General features: G+C 41.9%; 2 long non-coding RNA genes across 5 annotated transcripts in view; one reads left to right on the top strand and one right to left on the bottom strand.

Moving 5' to 3' along the window:
- The window catches only part of LOC110072838 (uncharacterized), a 99,348-nt gene that overhangs the window by 36,212 nt on the left and 43,731 nt on the right, over window positions 1-19,405 (bottom strand). For 2 of the 4 annotated variants that reach the window (XR_013536905.1, XR_013536906.1), the window contains exons 2-3: window positions 18,179-18,249; window positions 6,127-6,368 (exon numbers count right to left, since the gene is read on the bottom strand). This is a non-coding gene — a long non-coding RNA (uncharacterized LOC110072838). Of the gene's footprint in view, window positions 1-6,126; window positions 6,369-11,607; window positions 11,970-18,178; window positions 18,250-19,405 lie in introns of those variants that run through there. The other 2 variants (XR_013536904.1, XR_002299447.3) reach the window with 1 other exon arrangement.
- On the top strand, window positions 1,712-11,590 carry LOC140707595 (uncharacterized). Its single transcript, XR_013536907.1, has 3 exons — window positions 1,712-5,880; window positions 9,580-9,741; window positions 11,096-11,590. It is a non-coding gene; the product is annotated as an uncharacterized LOC140707595 (long non-coding RNA).

Raw genomic sequence — 19,405 nt, 5'->3', positions numbered from 1 at the left:
GTTCCTTTTCCAAAAAATAGTTTTCTCATTAATATGATGGTATAAAGCAGCGGTCCCAAAACTTTTTGGGACCGTGGACCGTTCGGGGGGTGCGGGCTCCATGTGCGAACCGCTTGGGGGCAGGGCCCCCCCTGTGTTCACAGGTGGGTGTGTCACGCTCATGGAGGGACATGTCACGCTCATGGAGGGGCGTGCCACGCTCATGTCTAAGATACAAAGGTGCTTCTGAGGAGAGATACCTGCTCAATAAAATGCTATGTACAATTACTCCGAGTCAAGTTTCTTTATTAGACAAGGTAGCTCAAGGCCATGCTCAGGGAGGGACACAAACCCTATTTTCATTGATAATGATGGGAAGGGTAGGAAGGAATGCATGGTTTGCCAATCATGAGCTGTGTGAATGGGATGATTCATTAGGCTGAAGGGGTTGGGAAGACACTGGCATGGATACAGGCTGGTGCCCTAATCATCAGTTAGGAGGTAGGGGGTGGGCAAGATATCACTGGGATGGATACAAGCTGGCCCCACCAATCATGAGCCAAGAGGCGAGGGTGGGAGGGATTCAAATCCCCCCCAATCATGAACCAGGAGGTAAGGGGCAGGTGGATTGACAGTGGTGGAGATTCAAGCTGGCCCTCCAATCATAAGCCACAAATTTAGTATTGTAGAAGGGACCTAAGCTGCCCAATCATGAGTAAAAACAGAAAGGAGAGTCCAAGTGCAAAGTCAACATTACCCAACTAGGAAGGAGAGCAGGAAGATGGACAGTGAAAGGCCTTGAACTGTGTAGAATTGTGCAGAATTGTGTAGAGTTGTGTCAGATGGACAACAGACTATAGGATCCCTGGAAAGCACAGCCTAAGAATTCTTGCCTGAAGTATAACTTTACACAGCTCTAGTCACTAACCTTGCCACTAATTATGAGCTAGGGCAGGGGGAAGAGGGAGTAATGGAACAGGGGTCTCAAACATGTGGCCTGGGGGCCATTTGCGGCCCGTCGGATGATAGTTTGTTGCCCACGCCTTGCCTGCCCCCCTGAAGCACCCACATGTCCTCTGCTGTCAAGAGTCAAAAAAGGTTCACCTTGCTTGCCGGCTCTCTCCCAAGACAGCACCTCTTGCACCCTCCATCCGGAACTGCAGCCTGCCAGCCAGCCCGCCTGAGTGTGCCTTTTTTGAGGGGGGCCTCAGAAGAAGGTTGCTGGACCTCCATGTGTGTGTGTGTGTGTGTGTGTGTGTGTGTGTGCACGCGCACCTGTGGGGGCCCACCCCGTTCTGTCTAACATCACGGGTACCGATGGAGGATTTTCTCCTTTGGCAAGGCGTTTCTGTGAGGTTTTTTTTAAAAAAAAATTATGTCATGCCCCCCTCCCCCCGCCAGTGCTCCCTTCCTTCTCCACTTCTTCATCCTGCTGTTGCTGGTGGTGGTAGTAGTAGTAGTAGTGAAGAAGGAGCCAGAAGGGCTTGTGGCTGGTGACGAGGGCTCTTGCGCCCCTCCGTCTCCTTCTCCTCCTCCTCCTCCTCCTCAGAGTCCCTTGGGCTCTAGCTCCGCTTGGCAGAAAATCTGATGCAGCCCACCCTCAGCCAGACCCTGCCTCCAGCGGCCCCCAGATAAATTGAGTTTGAGACCCCTGCTATAGATCAATAAACAGAAGTTTTCTTTGGCTGCCTCCCGTGGTTCTCTCAGGTGAATGTTTAAATGAGAGAAAGGCAGATGTCATGGGGGCACTCTGACTGCACCAGATGCACTAGGAGGGGCTTAGCTTTCTACAGCACAAACTGTTGTTGCAATGGGTTTCATGGCAACTGCAGAAAGGACTTGCATTTGGGGGGGAAAGCACACTGTACCTTTAACAGGCATCTCCCTCTTAATTGTGAGAATCTGGTTCAGCCAGCCTAAGGCCAGCCTGGCTGGTTAGGATTGTGCTCTAAGTCAGGACGAGAAAAAGAAAGATTTATTTTAGTGCTAACATTTTCTGAATTTGGACCAGGGTTCTGTGACATAAATAGTGCTTTGAATGGCAATTAGTTCTCCAACATCTTCTAATATTCCATTCTTGACTCTTGACCTAAAAGGGAGTAGGTAAATAGCTCCATGACATTAACTAAGATAGTTAATGGATGCTCATTTAGAGATACTACTTATGAGCTTATAAAAAAAACCAGCCCAACAGCAGGCCATGCAGAAGTATTTATGATCCACAGGACAAGACTTTTATTTCACTCTTGCAAGCAGCCTGGTTGGGCTTAAGAGTGTGAGAGACATTCAAATAACTATTGACATACTGCTGAGGACATAATGAGAGGTGTCACATGACCTCTGAGGTCACATGATTGCTGGAGCAACAGTGCTCTAAGCTCTTGGCAGTTGGTCTCTGCCCACCTGCTGCTTTCCTGCCTAAACAGCCATTGGGAGCAGAGTGAATTAGAGAGACCTTGGCTTTTCAAAATTACTTACTTTTACCTTTCAACCGGGCTTAACCGTGGACTTTCTCAGCCATTCAGGTTCATAGTTTGTAGAGATATACTTACTCTCAGGATTGCTTCCTGTTTTGTCTATAGCTCTGGAAACTACATTAAGGCATTGCCTGGGTAGTGTAGGTTTAAGGTGATGAGATCTGGCAGAGCAGTTGATGTGGTACTTTTGAGAGGTTGCTATTGTTTTTAAATGGAGATAAATGGGTTTGTTAGGGGCAGCCAGATGTAAGCTGGATTTCAATAACAGACTTCCCACATAGATGGGAAAGAGTAGCATTTGTGGGGATCCTTTTCTGGGTGCCCCCTTTCTGATGGAGCCATGGGTGCAGTTGTTGGAAATGAAACAGAAATATTTCATTTCTGAAACATTTGCTTACTCTGCATGATTAATCTGTATATTTCATCCCTAGCATTCATTAGATTGTATTCAGTTAAGCTCCTTCCTTAGTAACCATAATTAGAAAAAAAGTTTTTGTTTATGTTGTTCAGAAATGAACAACAGATCTCTTTACATATTGTTTCCATGTCTGAAGGGTTCCAAAGATTATTGTGTCTGAAACATTTACCCATTTAATGTGTTAATATGCCAGGATCTATTGACTTGTTCTCTTTCTGGGTAGATTTCTCTTGTATTTATTTCCATATACATAGTGTTAATTACTTGCTCAAAATTTAAAGGGATAGTGGTTTATAAATGTTAATACATATCACATAACTATCTTCTACGTAAAACAACATATCTTATGGTTAGGTACTGACCAGGTAAGGGATCAAAACTCAATTTAGATTTATTTATTTTTTACTACCCTCCCTTCTCATACAGGCCAAGACACCGACCAGGTAGGAGATCAAACCTAATTTTGCTCAATTTTTTTTCCATTTTTACCACCTTCCCTCCTTATGCAGGTGAAGACATTGACCAGGTAAGGAATCAAAACCAATTTCTGTTCATTTTTTCTGTTTTAACTGCCTTCCCTCCTTATTCAGGTAAAGACACCGACCAGGTAAGAGATCAAAACTAATTTTGGTTTACTTCTTCCTTTTTAACTGCATTCCCTCCTTATATAGGCCAAAACACCAACCAGGTAAGAGATCAAACCTAATTTCGGTTTATTTTTTTCCAGTTTTACTGCCTTCCCTCCTGTGCTGTGATATTTTTTGTGTTTTGGTGTGGTTTTTTCCCAGCCCCATCGCGTTCGGCCTGGGTGTGTGTATGTGGAGGGTGTTTTTGTGGGTTTTTTCCCAGCCCCATGGCATTCTGCTGGGGCTGGCTGGGGGGGGGGTTCCACAGACCCATCGCATTCCACTGGGATTAGCTGTGGGGGGGTTGTTTTTGAGTATTTTTCCAGCCCCATAGCGTACTGCTGAGGCTGGCTGTGGGGGGGGGTTGTGTTTTTCCTCCAAGCCCCATTGCATTCCATTGGGGCTGGCTGTGTTTGGGGGTGTTGTGTTTTTTCCCCCAGCCCCATGGTATTCCGCTGGGGCTGGCTGTGTGTGTGGGGGTGTTTTTTTTGAGTGTTTTTTCCCAGCCCCGTAGCGTTCTGCTGGGGCTGGCTGTGTTTTTTGTTTGTTTGTTTGTTTGTTTGCTTTGGTCTCTTTGTTTTTTGGCCCCAGCACATTCCTATGAGGCTTCCAGTGTTTTATTTTTATTTTATTTATTTATTGGTATATTTTTTCCTGGTCTGAATGGATTAATGGGGTTTCTATGTATTCCTATGGAAAATGGTGCTTCGACATACGACCATTTTGAGTTATGCACATCTTCTAGAATGGATTATGGTCATAAGTCAAGGCACCACTATAGTGTGTTTGCTGACCTGGTGACAAGGCCAGTGGAGGTGATGGCATTCCAGTTGAACTATTTAAAATTTTAAAGGATGACACTGTTAAGGTACTACACTCAATATGCCAGCAAGTTTGGAAAACTCAGCAATAGCCAGAGGATTAGAAAAGATCAGTCTGCATCCCAATTCCAAAGAAGGGCAGTGCCAAAGAATGCTCCAACTACTGTACAGTTGTACTCATTGCACACGCTGGCAAGGTTATGCTCAAAATCCTACAAGTTAGGCTTCAGCAGTATGTGGACCGAGAACTCCCAGAAGTACAAGCTGGATTTCGAAGGGGCAGAGGAACTCAAAACCAAATTGCTAACATGGGCTGGATTATGGAGAAAGCCATAGAGTTCCAGAGAAACATCTACTACTGCTTCATTGACTATGCAAAAACCTTTGACTGTGTGGACCACAACAAACTATCACAAGTTCTTAAAGAAATGGGAGTGCCTGATCACTTTATCTATCTCGGGGGGGGGGGGAGAGAGAGACCTAAAAGCAGAAGCCACAGTGGTGCCAAACCCCTGAGGGAGAAGACTGCCAGGCAGGGAGAGGGCTCCCTTTCTGGATGCATGGGTGTGTCGGGAGGCAGGTGGGACCCAGCCCCTACGACACAGGGAGGAAGCCCCACGCTCACCAAGTAGGTGCCACCGCCGCTGCTCCCACTCCAGGCAGACTTTGAGAGTGGGTGGGTGTGTTGCGCTTGCGGGTGGCCATGTTGCACTCACAAGTGCGACACGCCCCTCCGCAAGTACAACATGTCCCTTGTGCATGTCCGGGGCCCAGTTAAAGGAGGCCCACGGACTGGCACCAGGCCACGGACCAGGGGTTGGGGACCCCTGGTATAAAGCATTTTGTTTGTCTTCATGCTGTAATTCTAACACTCAATAGTGTAGCAATATGCTCTTGTTTGCAATGTCCGCAGGACCAAGCTGTTGAGGAAACTTTCCCGGTTTATGGAGGCAAGAATGATTTCTTAGTTGTTTTTCAAGGAAAATTATGTTTCACATTTGTACCTTCCAGAAAACAGACTGAACTGAGATCTCTCAAACAGTCTTTTTTATATATCAGAAAGAAAAATATATGGCAAATAGCTGAAACAATGGACACATTGTTTATAACTTGTCGGGTGACAATAATGTGTAAAATGTCTGCCCTGAAAGTATTTTTGTATGTGAATTCTCCAGCAAAACATGATTCAGTGGGACTAAAATGTCCTATCTAGGTAGTTAAGGGTTGGTTTTTCTATACCAGGATAGATTTTTTTATCATGATAGTGTCACATTTTGTTGCAGAATCAACACAAAACAAAACCTACAATGAAAGCACTGAATAGATCTCCACAGTTTCCCCAAATTCAAGAATTGTTGAAGCAGAGGGATTTTTCACAGACAATATGTCACAACTGAATGCAATGCAAGGTCAACAAAGCATGAAGGTTAATACATCAATGAGGATTAATTGTCATTCTGCCTTTCCCTAAATTATTTCTCTGTTACAGGCTCATCTTATATCCTCCCTAGTCCATTTCCACCCTATTCATCTCTTCTGCAAACTCATACACTTTTCATGTATGTAGCACAAACCTATCTCATTGTTCTTATCATACAAATAACATATTACTGTACTTCTATTCCTACACTCCCAGTATTTAGAAGAAAAGGTTTACAGCTGGACTTGTTTGTGACACCTGTAAAGCAGCCCCTTGACTAATCTTTGATGGATAGCGACAGTTTGTATCTGACAAGAATCACCCCTCACAGGAGAACTGCCTTCACCATAGATACCTTTAATTCAGCTAGACGGGATTTATGTACCTGCAAGCAAAGTAGGCAGGAATCCTTTTGGATACTGGACAGGAAGCAAATTCAAATGTTTTTTATTCAGTCATACTTCTTTAATTCCTTTGGGAAATGTGTATTTTCGCAGCCTTTGGTGTCTTGTAGAATCAAGCGGTGGTTATTCCCACACATACAAACTGAAGCTGAACAGAAGCCACATCAATTCAGTTGTCCTTGTGCAGTGGGGGAAGGGGTTGTGTTGAGTCTTCCTGCTGTACCTGTAAGCACCAGAACAAAATTCACTGCTTTCATTCTGAAGTATGCTTATATGTTAAACAGATTACATACAGCCAATGTCAAAATAAGAAGAATAACATTGAAGAAAAAAATCTTGCTGTTCTCAGGAAGCACATTTCTCACTACATACGAATAAAAAAATTGGCATTCCCCCCCCCCCTTCCAAAGTATCAGTTTGTACCTTCTGGAAAGTAAAGATAAAAACCGAAAGAAATGCTTGCTCTTCTGTTTGTGATCCATTAGCCACTCATTTCAATCTTCGTTTTTTAAAGACATTTTATAGTCACATAAATCTCCTTTGTATATACCGTATTTTTCGCACCATAAGATGCACTTTTTTCCCACAAAACAGGGGGGTGAAAAGTCTGTGCGTCTTATGGAGTGAAGAAAACAGATTATATTTTCCTGTTTTCTTCTCCTAAAAAATTGGTGCGTCTTATGGAAAGGTGTGTCTTATGGAGCAAAAAATACGGTAATTCTTTTGCATAGATTGCATAATTTAATGCATTTATTCAGCATGATTCCATTCCAAAAAAAATTATATACCATTCCTAGTACCTAGGAACCAGGAATAGAGAAAACATTCTATTTTCAGTCCATGTAAGTGGTATGTATTCATTGATCCATTCATTCAGTCCTGTTTTTCCATTAATTTGTTTTTTTAAAACAAACATATTGAAATATCTATTTGTTATTAGACATATGTATCCTGTCTTTCCACCAGGGAGCTGAAGATAGTAAATTCTTCCCCACATAATTCCTATATCTCTGTGACTTAGGTCTGTGTGAATAAGAGAATTGGTTTGGCCCAAGGTAACCTATTGAATTTCACTGCACAGTGTGGACTTGAACATCAAAAACACTATATATGTTAGGATGGATCTCCTAACAGTATGCCTATGTTCAAGTGAGGAGGGGGATGCAGAACTAGAAGTCTGTTTATAGCTGACAGATTAGTCAAGCAGAATCAAAGCAAACATGTTACTTTGGATTGAGAATCTTTGTTTTACATCACATCATAGTTGCCATCTTCCTTCCTCTAAGGAAAAAGTAAGTTGCAGTGGCTTATTGCCTTTGTCTGTTGCTTATGTCTTTGTGGTGGTTGAATAGCCCAGTGAATTATGTATGTAGCTACAGTATGAATGAAGGGGGTGGGTGGGTTTTTTAAAAAAACTTTTTTCCCTTAAAATGATGTACAGTATTCCCAATGTCTTTTTACTGTTGTGGCTGCTGCCATGGAAACAAAAACAAAAAATTAATTGATCTAGCCCAGTTTTTCTCTACACTAATGATCAAATAATGCAATTTTTACATCTGCAAATTAGCTGCGAGATAAAGATGGCTGTTTATCCGAGCACAAGCTTTTCTTTGCTCCTTATGTTTAGCTTGCTTTTGTTTTGTGATTGGTCACTGGAAGGGAAACATGGGCTTGATCTGCAAGTCTGAATGTTCTGAAGGAACTGCATGTTTGGAAGGAAAATATAATAGCAGGAAGCATACATTTCTTCTTAAAGTGTTTCTGCAGAAAGGGATATTATTGCTTAATAATTAAAATAACAACAACAACAACGTTAGAACTACAGAGATGGAAAAAATCAAAATGCTTTGTAAAGCTACTCCATCTTTCTTCCTGGACAGATTTTCTGTGTTTTTAAAAACAAAAAGGAGGAAGAAGCAAAATAGAAACATGGGTGAATTGTAAATTGAAGATGACAGTGTCTCTGTTTCCAACAAGCTTCACTGAATGGAGCATTTCAAGGCCACAATTAAATTTGTAGACGTTTTTAGTCTAGAGATTTTGTCAACAAGAAATGATAAGAATGGAACCTGAAACAATCTAGATGGAAAACATGTTTTTTGGTTCTACCATTAACCTGCAGCCCTTCCCAAGCACATTGTAGAATTTTGTTTTCCCATATCATTTTGTTCCACATCGTGTTCTTATAGGACTTTCATGCAGTAGTCATTTGACAGTCTTGGCTTCTAAAGGTAGTTCTTAAAGTGTGTGCTTCTTTTAAAAAACTGAACTCCCAACCAGCCATTTAACAATGGTCATGCTATATCAATCCATTCATTTAGTTTAGCTTCCTGAGTTTGGCAGTGTGTGAGTAATACATGGAGGTGTTGAGTGAAAAGCCACTGTGGTACACCTGGATAATTGTGTAACATTAGATCATATAGAATAGAAAAGACTTTCAACTACTCCCTTGTGTGATTAAATTTAGCCAAGAGCCTGTATAATTGATTTCCCATGCATGAGTTATATTCAGTAAGAGGGATCTTTCTAAAACTCCACAACAAATGCTTCAGTTTTAATTTCTTTGTGATGATGTATTGGTTTGGATCTATCCTGTAGTTGTGCCTAAAAGAGAGGCAATGAATAATACGTGGTCCTCCACATGGGATTGGATCTCAACTCCAATAGATACTCATCAAAATCAGTTATGCTGACTACGGCTGATAAGATTTGCAAGCTAACATGTGTGGAGAGTCACATGTTAGCCATCTCTGGCTTAAACGGTCCAAAACAATGTTAATCACAGCTAGAATATATCAGTGGAAATTTGTCAGTCACGGCATAAGTGCCCCGTATTTCAAACAATCTGCTCTAACATTAGATTTAAGCCAAAATCTTGACCGAATGGATTCCTTAATAAGAGGGCTTGCCTGCCCAGGGAAGCATGAGAAAATCCAAGGAGGATGTTCTAAAATGCAGCACTATCCTTCACAGTAGATTTCTTTTACTTCTCTTTGTTAAGGTAACTTCATTTTCACTAACTTTTTTTCTGACATGAAGAATTACTTGTGCGTACACATCTTCAACCAAAAATAATTATTGCCAAGATTTTGTTTGTAATTTCAAATTCTAAATTGACACTTCTATTTCAAATAGCTGAGAGTAAATGAGAGTACAGAGATATGTGGATTTCTCCAGAATTAAAAGTTTTGGGAAGCACTTCTTTGCTTGCATCAATAACATTCGTTTTAAATATGTGTGAACACCATATGGATTTGGACAATGTTTTTTGACATTCCTAGCCTTTTGCTAATATTAAGAGTAGTGGAAAGAGTGGGCAGTTACAAACAATTTTGCAGAAAGAATGAATGTGAGAAGAGGAAAGTTGCTGTTCAGGGGCTTGAGATTAACTTCCTGCAACAGAATTGTGAAAGTCCCTACCTGTTTTTTTTAAGGCAGCAGATTCTGCTTCTATACTGTGAGTGGATCACCTCTGGCATCCGTGGCAGACTGTCTGCTCTTGCCCAGCACCCATGGGGAACCCATCAGAATTGCCTTTTGTCAAGTCTCAGGTGGGGTCCGAGGCCAGTTGGTTGGCCCAGACCCAGAAATAAAAGGTGAGTAATAAGAGCAACGTAGGCAAGGAAGCAGGGACAGATCTCTGTATCCAGCCAGCAAGCATAAAGCTGGGGGCGGGTGACAAATAGTCCAGCAACATGGAGAATTTGGAGGCAACTGAGGGTGATGGGTCAGAATCAGGCCCTACTGACTCTGAGGATGAGGACACCTGAGGATATACAGTGGAGGAGCAGGAAGAGGCCTTGCCCAGGAATCTACGATTATATCCTTGTTGAAGATCCCTGGATTGGCATTGAAATTTGTCTCACAAGGGAGGGGGCAAGCCAGGAGCTTTGAGCTGATTCCTTGCTAGTCTTGAGCCAGTACCTGGCACTGTTGGAGACAGCTTCCTTCAGCTGAACACCCAACTCCCACTCCAGTGCAGAAGAGGCACTGGAGATGCAAGCAACAGAAAGTACGGCAGTAGAGCCTTGAGAAAGCTCAGTGGAGACCTTTAGTGGAATGGCCATCCAAAAGTAGAAGCTGTCCTTAAGAGCCATGAGTTGGTTCCGTTAGACCAGTGGTTCTTAACCTTTGTTACTTGGATGTTTTTGAACTGCAACTCCCAGAAACCCCAGCCAGCACAGTTGGTGGTGAAGGCTTCTGGGAGTTGCAGTCCAAAACTCCTGAGTAACCCAAGGTTAAGAACCAGTGAGTTAGACCAGTGGTTCTTAACCTTGGGTTACTCAAGTGTTTTTGGACTGCAACTCCCAGAAGCTTTCACCACCAGCTGTGCTGGCTGGGGTTTCTGGGAGTTGCAGTTCAAAAACACCTGAGTAACCCAAGGTTAAGAACCACTGAGTTAGACCTTAGAACTGCGGGCCACGCCAGGTTTAGTGGAATTAACCAAGGTCTTCCAGAGTGAGAGGAAAGGCCCTAATCTAGTGACCGGAACTGAGCCCAGAGATGGACCAGGAGAGGGTGACGTGAACCCTGTGCTAAAAGCATCTGGTTCTTTAGTAAAATATTCTTCACATCATACCTGGAGTCCCAAACCTATGGAAGTCACATCAGCTGAAACTTCCCCTACTGTCCCAGCTCTGGATGAGAGTAGTGGGGAACACATACACGTATAAACAAAACAAATGTTTCCAAGAAACAATAAGCCTCCAGTGCTGCCTCTGCCTCTTCACAAAAAAAGAAGGGGAAAAAACTAAATTGACCCTCAGATTCTCACCATCTGGAGAAGTGCTGAGTATGTTACAACATTAAATATTAATACAGCACTGCATAGACAGAGTATATGCAATGGTCATAAGAGAGATTCTTAATCTACAAATTAAGATTACTCAAGGGGCTGGAAAACGTAGACACCTTTACAGAAACTAGAGGCCTTTGTTATTGTCTTTGCAGTCAAGGAATCATCTCCTTGCAGAGGACCACTAAAGGACCATGTCAAATTCTGGACTAATCCATTTTAATCTGTCTCTATCCTCTAAAAGAACTGATAGCTATGGCTTTCATTCTGTCAAAATTTTATTGTATAATACCAGCATGTTTCCGTTTGTTGACATTCAGCTGTTCTTCATATATCTGGGGGTTATTTTTATTGCTCCAGTAAGTCTTTATGGTACCCAAATTATAATGCTGAAAATGTTATTAAGAATGTTGTGTTATGGACTGTCAAAACACCTCTTACTTATGGTGACTTTTCTGAGAATGTTGAGGTATTTGGGGCATTCAGGGAATGGTTTACGATTGCCACTCTCCTGTGCATTTCCACAATGAAGCAGGAATTTGAACTCGGGTCCCTGGCATTCTAGTCCAACACTCTACCTGCTACACCACACTGGCTGTCCCATTATTAATAACATCAACCAATAAATACACAAACTAAAAATAAATAAATCATGCTGGGTTGTGACCTGTTTATCTTCCATATATTGTTCTTCATTTCTCCGAGTTTCCACAAGAACACAGGTGTTTCTTCAGTGAAACTAGGGCAACACCTTTGGCCTCCAGCACTGTTCCATGTAAACAATGGTATCAAGGCAACACTTGGTAGCTATTCCACACCTTATTTCTGAGAAGACAAGAATTGTGAGTGTGAGAGTGTGTCTGTGCGCACGCATGCATTCTTTCCCTGCTGATATTCAATATTTTCCCAAAGCCAACTTGGAAAAGAGCCAGTGTACAAGCAACATTATAATTTGTGCACTGTGTCAACCTGAAAAAACATGTTTCTTTGGAAAGTACATAGGATATTTACATATCTGGAAAGTGGGACTGTTGAAAGAATGCAAAGATGCTCTTTTCCAAACTCATGTTTCTCATCCTTTCAAGGATCAAATCTCCTACAGATTTTCTTCTGTTCAAATGAAGAACATAACCTCAAGTGTATTATAACAGAGTAGCATAATCTAAACAGAGTCTAAAGGCTTGATTCTACGGACAATAAAAACCATTGTTATATTGCATTCTGCTTTTAAAAAATACTTAAATTTTAATGTACACACTAGGTACATGCACATGTAGAATAATGTGCCTGGGGAGTGAGATTTTCTGCTTCTCTGCCAGAGGTCTGTTTCTTTTGAGGCGAATGTGAAATCGATTGGTTGGAATTGATTTCACATATATGAACATTCCTAATAGAAGCAGAAAAACATGCTAGCTGGCCTGTCCTCTCGCTTGCTTGCCCAATCACTCCCCCATTGCTCCAATCCCCCTGTCAGCATGATTGCTTGCTCACCCCTTCACTTCTCTGCCTGATCACCCCTACACATGCCTGGGACCTGGGACCAACCTTGTTTTGACAGGAAGCATGGGTAATGGCAAAAGGGACATGGTGGTGCTGCGGGCTAAACCGCAGAAACCTGTGCTGGAGGGTCAGAAGACCAAGCAGTCATAAGATTGAATCCACGTGACGGAGTGAGCGTCTGTCGCTTGTCCCAGCTCCTGCCAACCTAGCGGTTCGAAAGCATGCAAATGCAAGTAGATAAAAAGGGACCACCTCGGTGGGAAGGTAACAGCGTTCCGTGTCTAAGTCGCACTGGCCATCTGACCATGGAAGATTGTCTTCGGACAAACACTGGCTCTATGGCTCAATGATCACTGCAGATGGAGACAGCAGCCCCGAAATTAAAAGACACCTGCTTCTTGGAAGGAAAGCAATGACAAACCTTGACAGCATCTTAAAAAGCAGAGACATCACCTTGCCGACAAAAGTCCGAATAGTCAAAGCTATGGTTTTTCCTGTAGTGTTGTATGGAAGTGAGAGCTGGACCATAAAGAAAGCTGACCACCGAAGAATTGATGCCTTTGAATTGTGGTGCTGGAGGAGACTCTTGAGAGTTCCCTGGACTGCAAAGAGAACAAACCTATCAATTCTAAAGGAAATCAACCCCGAGTGCTCATTGGAAGGACAGATCCTGAAGCTGAGGCTCCAGTACTTTGGCCATCTCATGCGAAGAGAAGACTCCTTGGAAAAGACTTTGATGTTGGGAAAGTCTGAAGGCAAGAGGAGAAGGGGACGACCGAGGATGAGATAGTTGGACAGTGTCATTGAAGCAACCAACATGAATTTGACACAACTCCGTGAGGCAGTGGAAGATAGGAGGGCCTGGCGTGCTCTGGTCCATGGGGTCACGAAGAGTCGGACACGACTAAACGACTGAACAAAACATGGCTTGGAAACGAGGATGAGCACCGCCCCCTAGAGTCGAACACGACTGGACAAAAATTGTCAAGGGGAACCTTTACCTTTTATGGGTAGTGGAAGCAAGGGGAGGACAACAGCACAAGTAAAGGCGGCAAAGGTGAGGACACACAAAAGTTTTGGATTCAGGCTAAAGACCACATGACTTCAGCCTGACTCCAAAAATACCGAACCCTCTCCCAGTTTATTCCAGCTGTGAAACCAGGCCCGTAGTTTCCACTCAGACATGAAGCTCAGCAAGTGACTTTAAGATCAACATATATAGAGAGAACCCACTACAGTGGACCCTCTACTTAAGGAATTAATCCGTATTGGAACGGTGGCTGTAAGTCGAAAAGTCTGTAGGTCAAATCTCCATTGACCTACAATGCATTGAAAACTGATTAATCCCACAACTGGCAGTTTTTACTCTATTTTTGTTCCATTTTGGGTTTTTTTTGGTCTGTAGGTCGATTCTCCGGCTGTAAGTCGAATCTAAATTTTGCAGCCAGAGAAGTCTGTAACTCGAAAAGTCTGTAAGTCGAGCCGTCTGTAAGTCGAGGGTCCACTGTATAGGAAAACAAGATCCCTTAAGAGTTGCTTGTGTGTGATTGTCACCGTGGGAGCTTTTCTCACTTCCTGTAATTTGCATATTAACTAGCTTTGCTCTGTGAATGGTCTTCATGCACTAAGCATGTTCTTCTCCTGTAAGGAGGCAACTACATGGGCATTTGTCCCACTGTTTGGTCTGCTCTGGGGACAGTTGGTTCACTCCTTTTGCTGGTGATCTCATGACCTCATAACATAAGTGGCAGCATGAACCAGCCCATCTCCAGAGCTGCACCTTTGTGGCTCCCTGTCAGAAGCTACTTTTTTTAAAGGTGCATTTGATTCTCTTCCAGCATGTGCAATCTCTGGAATCAAACTGAAGTACAGTACAGTAGTTTGCTGCTTCCCATCTGGTTTCACTTTCCCAGTATTGTTAAGGGGCTTAAACAGACAGCTCGGCAACTTAATGATACTGGGAAATTTAAAACTTTCTCTGTTCCTCCATGAATCCTTGCTTTGAAAATAACTTTGCTTCTTCCCTCTGTTCATCTAGAGGAAGAGAGAGGATTTTTCTTTGTTTTCTTTCCTTTATTTTAAAGGAGGGATATGCCAAACAAAATCACTTGAGGTGCATATGCCATGTGGATGCAAGCATCACACCAAATGGCATACCAGACCTCTATGTAACTTTTTGTTTTCATGTGCTGTAAAGTTGCTTCCAACTTATGCTAACCCTATGAATGAGCAATCTCCACAATGTCCTGTCCTAAAACTGCCCTGCTCAGCTTCTGTAAACTCAAGCCTGTGGGTTCTTTTAGGGAGTCAGTCCATCTTGTATTTGGCATTCCTCTTTTCCTTCTGCCTTCCATCTTCCCCAGCATTAACGTCTTTTCCAAAGAAGCTTGCTTTCCCATGATGTGCCTAAAGTCAGACAGCCTCAATATTTTTGCCTCCAGAGATAGTTCAGGTTTGATTTGATCTAGGATCCACTTGTTCATCTTTCTGACCTTAAATGACCCTATTTAACCCACTCCAACTGAGCCACCTAGCTAAGCCTAAGTCTGATTTCTCAGACATGAAAGATTCTGGCAGTCGTGAACTCATGATTTCATCTTTAATTAAATTTATCTCTAATGCATAGTTTGGCCTTTTGTATCAGTAACCATCTCTCAGCTTAACCTATAAAGTTGAGGTTCTTGTTGGGTATTTGGATTCTAAGATGGAGAACCTGTAACAGTTGTGGTGATGTAAGATGTGTTGGACTGGGGCTTGGTAGATCCAGCTCCTAACATGATTGTTGTGACACTGAGCTAGTCACCATGATCTACCTCACAGGGTTCTTGTGAGAATACAATGGAAAGGAAAAGAGCAGTTATAAGTTGCCTTGAATTTATTGTAAGAAAGTTGAGGTTTAAGTATGAATACCTTGTTATTCTTGTTGTTTTATTCTTAGAGCAGAAGAGAAAGAGAGTGTTTCGGCTCTCCTTTTACTTCAGTGTGAGTATATGCTACCTTTTTAGGTAGCATAAAAATATACTATTGTTGGATCTGAACTCTGTGAACTTAACGATATTGACTGACCCTACTGAGATCAGATTCCTCCTCCTCAGTATAGCCTGTCAACATGATTTTTGGTCCTTGCATCACTGGCATTACACCAGGGTCCAGGTCATGCTATTAGAATTATATGACATCCTGATGACATGCCTGCATAGCAGCAGGACCTGTTCAAGATCTCCAGGGGCTATGAAGCTATTTCTCTCTCTCTCTCTCTCAGTCGTCAGTCCTGTTCCTATTCCCATCCCAATGCAAATTAGCAACATACATTAAGGGATTTCTTTAGACATTTAAGTGAAGGGGAGACTATTCTGAAAACTACTTTTTTGGCATATAGTTTCTCATGTCCTGAAATTAATCTGTTTTTAAACTTACATAACTATTTATGTAATGCTCTTGTTGCCAACGCCAGAGGTAATGGGTGTTCCTAAAGTACAATACCTCACATTCCATAATGTTTACACTATTTTAAAACATACTGTCCAATTTTTAACAGGTGTATGACTAAGTATGATCGCATAGTGCTGTATACATAATTTGAGCAAATGAAATTTGAACTTTTTAGCCAGGTTTAAGGAAGCAAAATAATATCTTTTTTGAATACTCCTCAGTAACTGAAGTAGAAAAGATGGATCTAAAACTCACAAGTGATGACATAGGCCAGTGCATTATCTCCTCATTCCCCTGAAACAGCAAAGATCCAAAATATTGTATATTGTTCACCCATGTGAAAATCAACTATGGTGCCATCGTAGCTTTTCCAGACTCTGCAAAGGAAATACTAGCCAGTACAGACAAACCCAAAAGTTTGCAATGATTTCCCCCCAAACTACAGTCCAAGAAAGGCTATGATCAGTATCCCTGGTTGCTATTTTGAAATCAGCAGTAACAGGGGTGGAGGTGGAGGAAGACACAGTGAACAAGATTATGCTGCTTGAAGGGAATGGCTGGATGCAATATGCATGCAAAGATCTTTGTGCTGGGCTTGTGAACACTGATACAAGATGTGAATGAATGAAGATAGGTACCTAAGGTTTAAAACCATCTCATACACAACATCTACACTGTCTATCCCTCATGTATCTTTTGACCTGAGATTTGCCTCCCCATCTGGAGACCTGGGGAATCATAATAATTTCCAGAGTCTTCAGCCAGCACTTCAACACATGGAAAACCTACCTCTAATGCTCATTAGGTCTACCCAGCAGAGCCAATGGTGAGCAATAATGGGAGAGGCTGTAAGCTAGAAACATCTGGAGGGCCACAGTTATCACTCCTGGGCCTAAAGCAGGCACTGTAAACAGCCACTGCCTGAGACTTTGGAGAGCTATTAGTAAGAATAGACAGTGTTGGCTAACAGTCTGCTGTAATAATAAGGAAATTTATAGGCCCCAGAACTGTTGATAAAGTAAACCAATAATCAGTCATCCGATGAAAATCTGAATTCAAACAAAGAGCCATTCTATGCATTATGCAAGGCATTCCACTGCAGTTCCTGAACACCTTCCACAGCTGGATAGCTGCCTTTGTATAATACACGAAAGCTTGTATTGTTGCTCTTTTGGATTCAGTGCATAATACAGAATATACAGTATGATTCACCAGTAATCTGAATTAATACAGTCCAAAACACACACACACACACACACACACACACACATCATTGTCTCCATGCTACATGATTTAACAAAACTAGAAGATGGAGGGTTCATTTTCTCTACTTTTACAACTTTTCCCCCTCTGATCGTGGAAATTCTTCAGTCAGCTGCCCATAAAATCAGACATCCAGATGAAGCACATGTTTATCTCATGATAACCAATCACAAAACAAAAGCAAACTAATTAGCAAAATGGAAATAGTGGCAAGTTTGGGTAAGGATAAACCGGCAGCCTTTGGCTTCATGAAGGAGCTCTGCTTCCAATGCCATGCAAACTGTTTGTCTAGTTCAGCCCTGAGTCACACAACCTTTTGCCACACCGAGAAGGTTGTGTGAATCAGCTCAGTGATTCTCACAAGCCAAGTCCTTTCCTCTTCATGTAGTTCTGGCAGCAGAGTAATCAGATCACTTCCTATTTTAACTTGTGTATAAACAGTGACCCTATTTATATTTCCCAGCAATCTTTCCTCTTAGTAGCAGGATTACTAATTGCTGGTTTACAAGGTTTTCCTCCCTGAAGCAGTAGGACCAGTGGAATTTGGCTCCCCTCCAGGTTTCATCTTGCAGGAGACAGACATTTCCAGTTCTGCTCCACCCTGGCTGAACTGAAGCTGTGTGAAGAGAGAGAGAGAGAGATTTTCCCCCCCTCTGAAAAGGCACACACACATCTTTGTTTACACAGTGTAATTGTTGACAGTGCACTCACATAAGAATGGAAGTTCGGAGGCTGACCTAGCTCACTAATCCTAGTTTGTGTTTATCTAGAAACAGACTGATGGATTTATTGATGTAGCCCAAGCCTCATAAAGTTGTGTGGTTTCTACTAGGAAATTGTTTATTAAATATCCAACTAAGATTAGCCTGACTTTATCTGGAGATAAATAACATACAGCTATTTAAATAATTGTAGTTGGGGAAAGCTGACTTTCCGGATATGGGATAAGCCCTCACCCTGAATGTTGTGTGTCGGAACCACAAATGCTTGTGGTAGGGAAAACAACATTTCTGCCTGCATTGGAAATTAAGAGATTACAGTACCTGACCACCAGGATAGATGAATCATAGCAACTTGAAATAGATATTCTTCTTTAGGAACAAGATCCATTTTTCTAGGATAAAGATAATAGTATTTCAGTGATAGCACTACACTTTATCTCATTCCCATATTCCCTTCAGACACATACTCTATATATTCGAAGACATAAAGGCATCCCCTCTGGTATTATACTAACACTCTGCATAAAAAAGCTGATTTCTTGGACTAGAGTTCCCAGCAAAGATGGGAGCTCTAGACCCCCTCCAGGCACCATGCTAGAAAGTTGTAACCCAAAAAATTAATTTTTCCAAGCTCTGCTCCCTCAGGTTTCTCACTTTGGCTCCAGTTTTTGTTTTTGTTTTTTGTTTTTTTGAGGGAATAATATATGCCATTCTCTTAACATCAGTCTTCATTTGTGATTCTTGCATGTGTGAAACTGGCCTCATTTTGCAGATGATTTTGGATGTGTGGATGATGTATCTTTGATTTCCAGAGTTTCTAGAACAAAAGATCAAGCAATGTAATGACACTCATCTGTATAATCACCTATGAGTTTGGATAAGAGTTTAATAATCATGTTACTCTCTCTATATTATTCAAACAAGCTTTATTGCTTGAAACCATAGGTTGTCACAACATGTTACACAAAACACTGACAACACTGACAACAACAGTGTTGCACATAAATATCAAGTAAGATGGCTGCCCTCCTTCCTTAAGACCTTTAATGTTAGTCAAGGTATTTTCTCAGAGCATATATCTATGCTGATACTCCCTCACTTTCTTATATGTTGAACCACAACATATAAGATTTTCTGGGAGTATAATTAGAAATTGCAGTTCCCCCATCTCTGCCAAAGACTATGATCTTTTTGGCATGCCATTGGAAATATTTTAAACTGAAATTGTCTGAGTGGCATATCAGCAGAAAGAGCTTTTATACCCCAAACTATTTTTTTCATTGCCTCCAATCTTCAAAGACAGAGGAAATACATTGTTCTAGTGACATAATATACACGTGAATGCCAAATAATCCTTCTGGGAGTGTATTACACATGTGAATTCAAGTCCATCTAAGGTATAATTAGAGAAAAGACCAACTGTTTACAACAAAACTCTCAAAAGGCCTCAAAATGGGGTTATTTTTAATCTTCTGAAGAGTCTCTATCAGTACTTCCCTTCCTCCTAGCAATTTGGACCAGAATGACAAGCAGCAGTAATTGAAGGAT

This window comes from Pogona vitticeps, chromosome 5 (assembly GCF_051106095.1).
Source record: "Pogona vitticeps strain Pit_001003342236 chromosome 5, PviZW2.1, whole genome shotgun sequence".
In the NCBI taxonomy this organism is placed as follows: Eukaryota; Metazoa; Chordata; class Lepidosauria; order Squamata; family Agamidae; genus Pogona; species Pogona vitticeps.
This window is presented reverse-complemented; position numbering and strand designations above follow the sequence as displayed.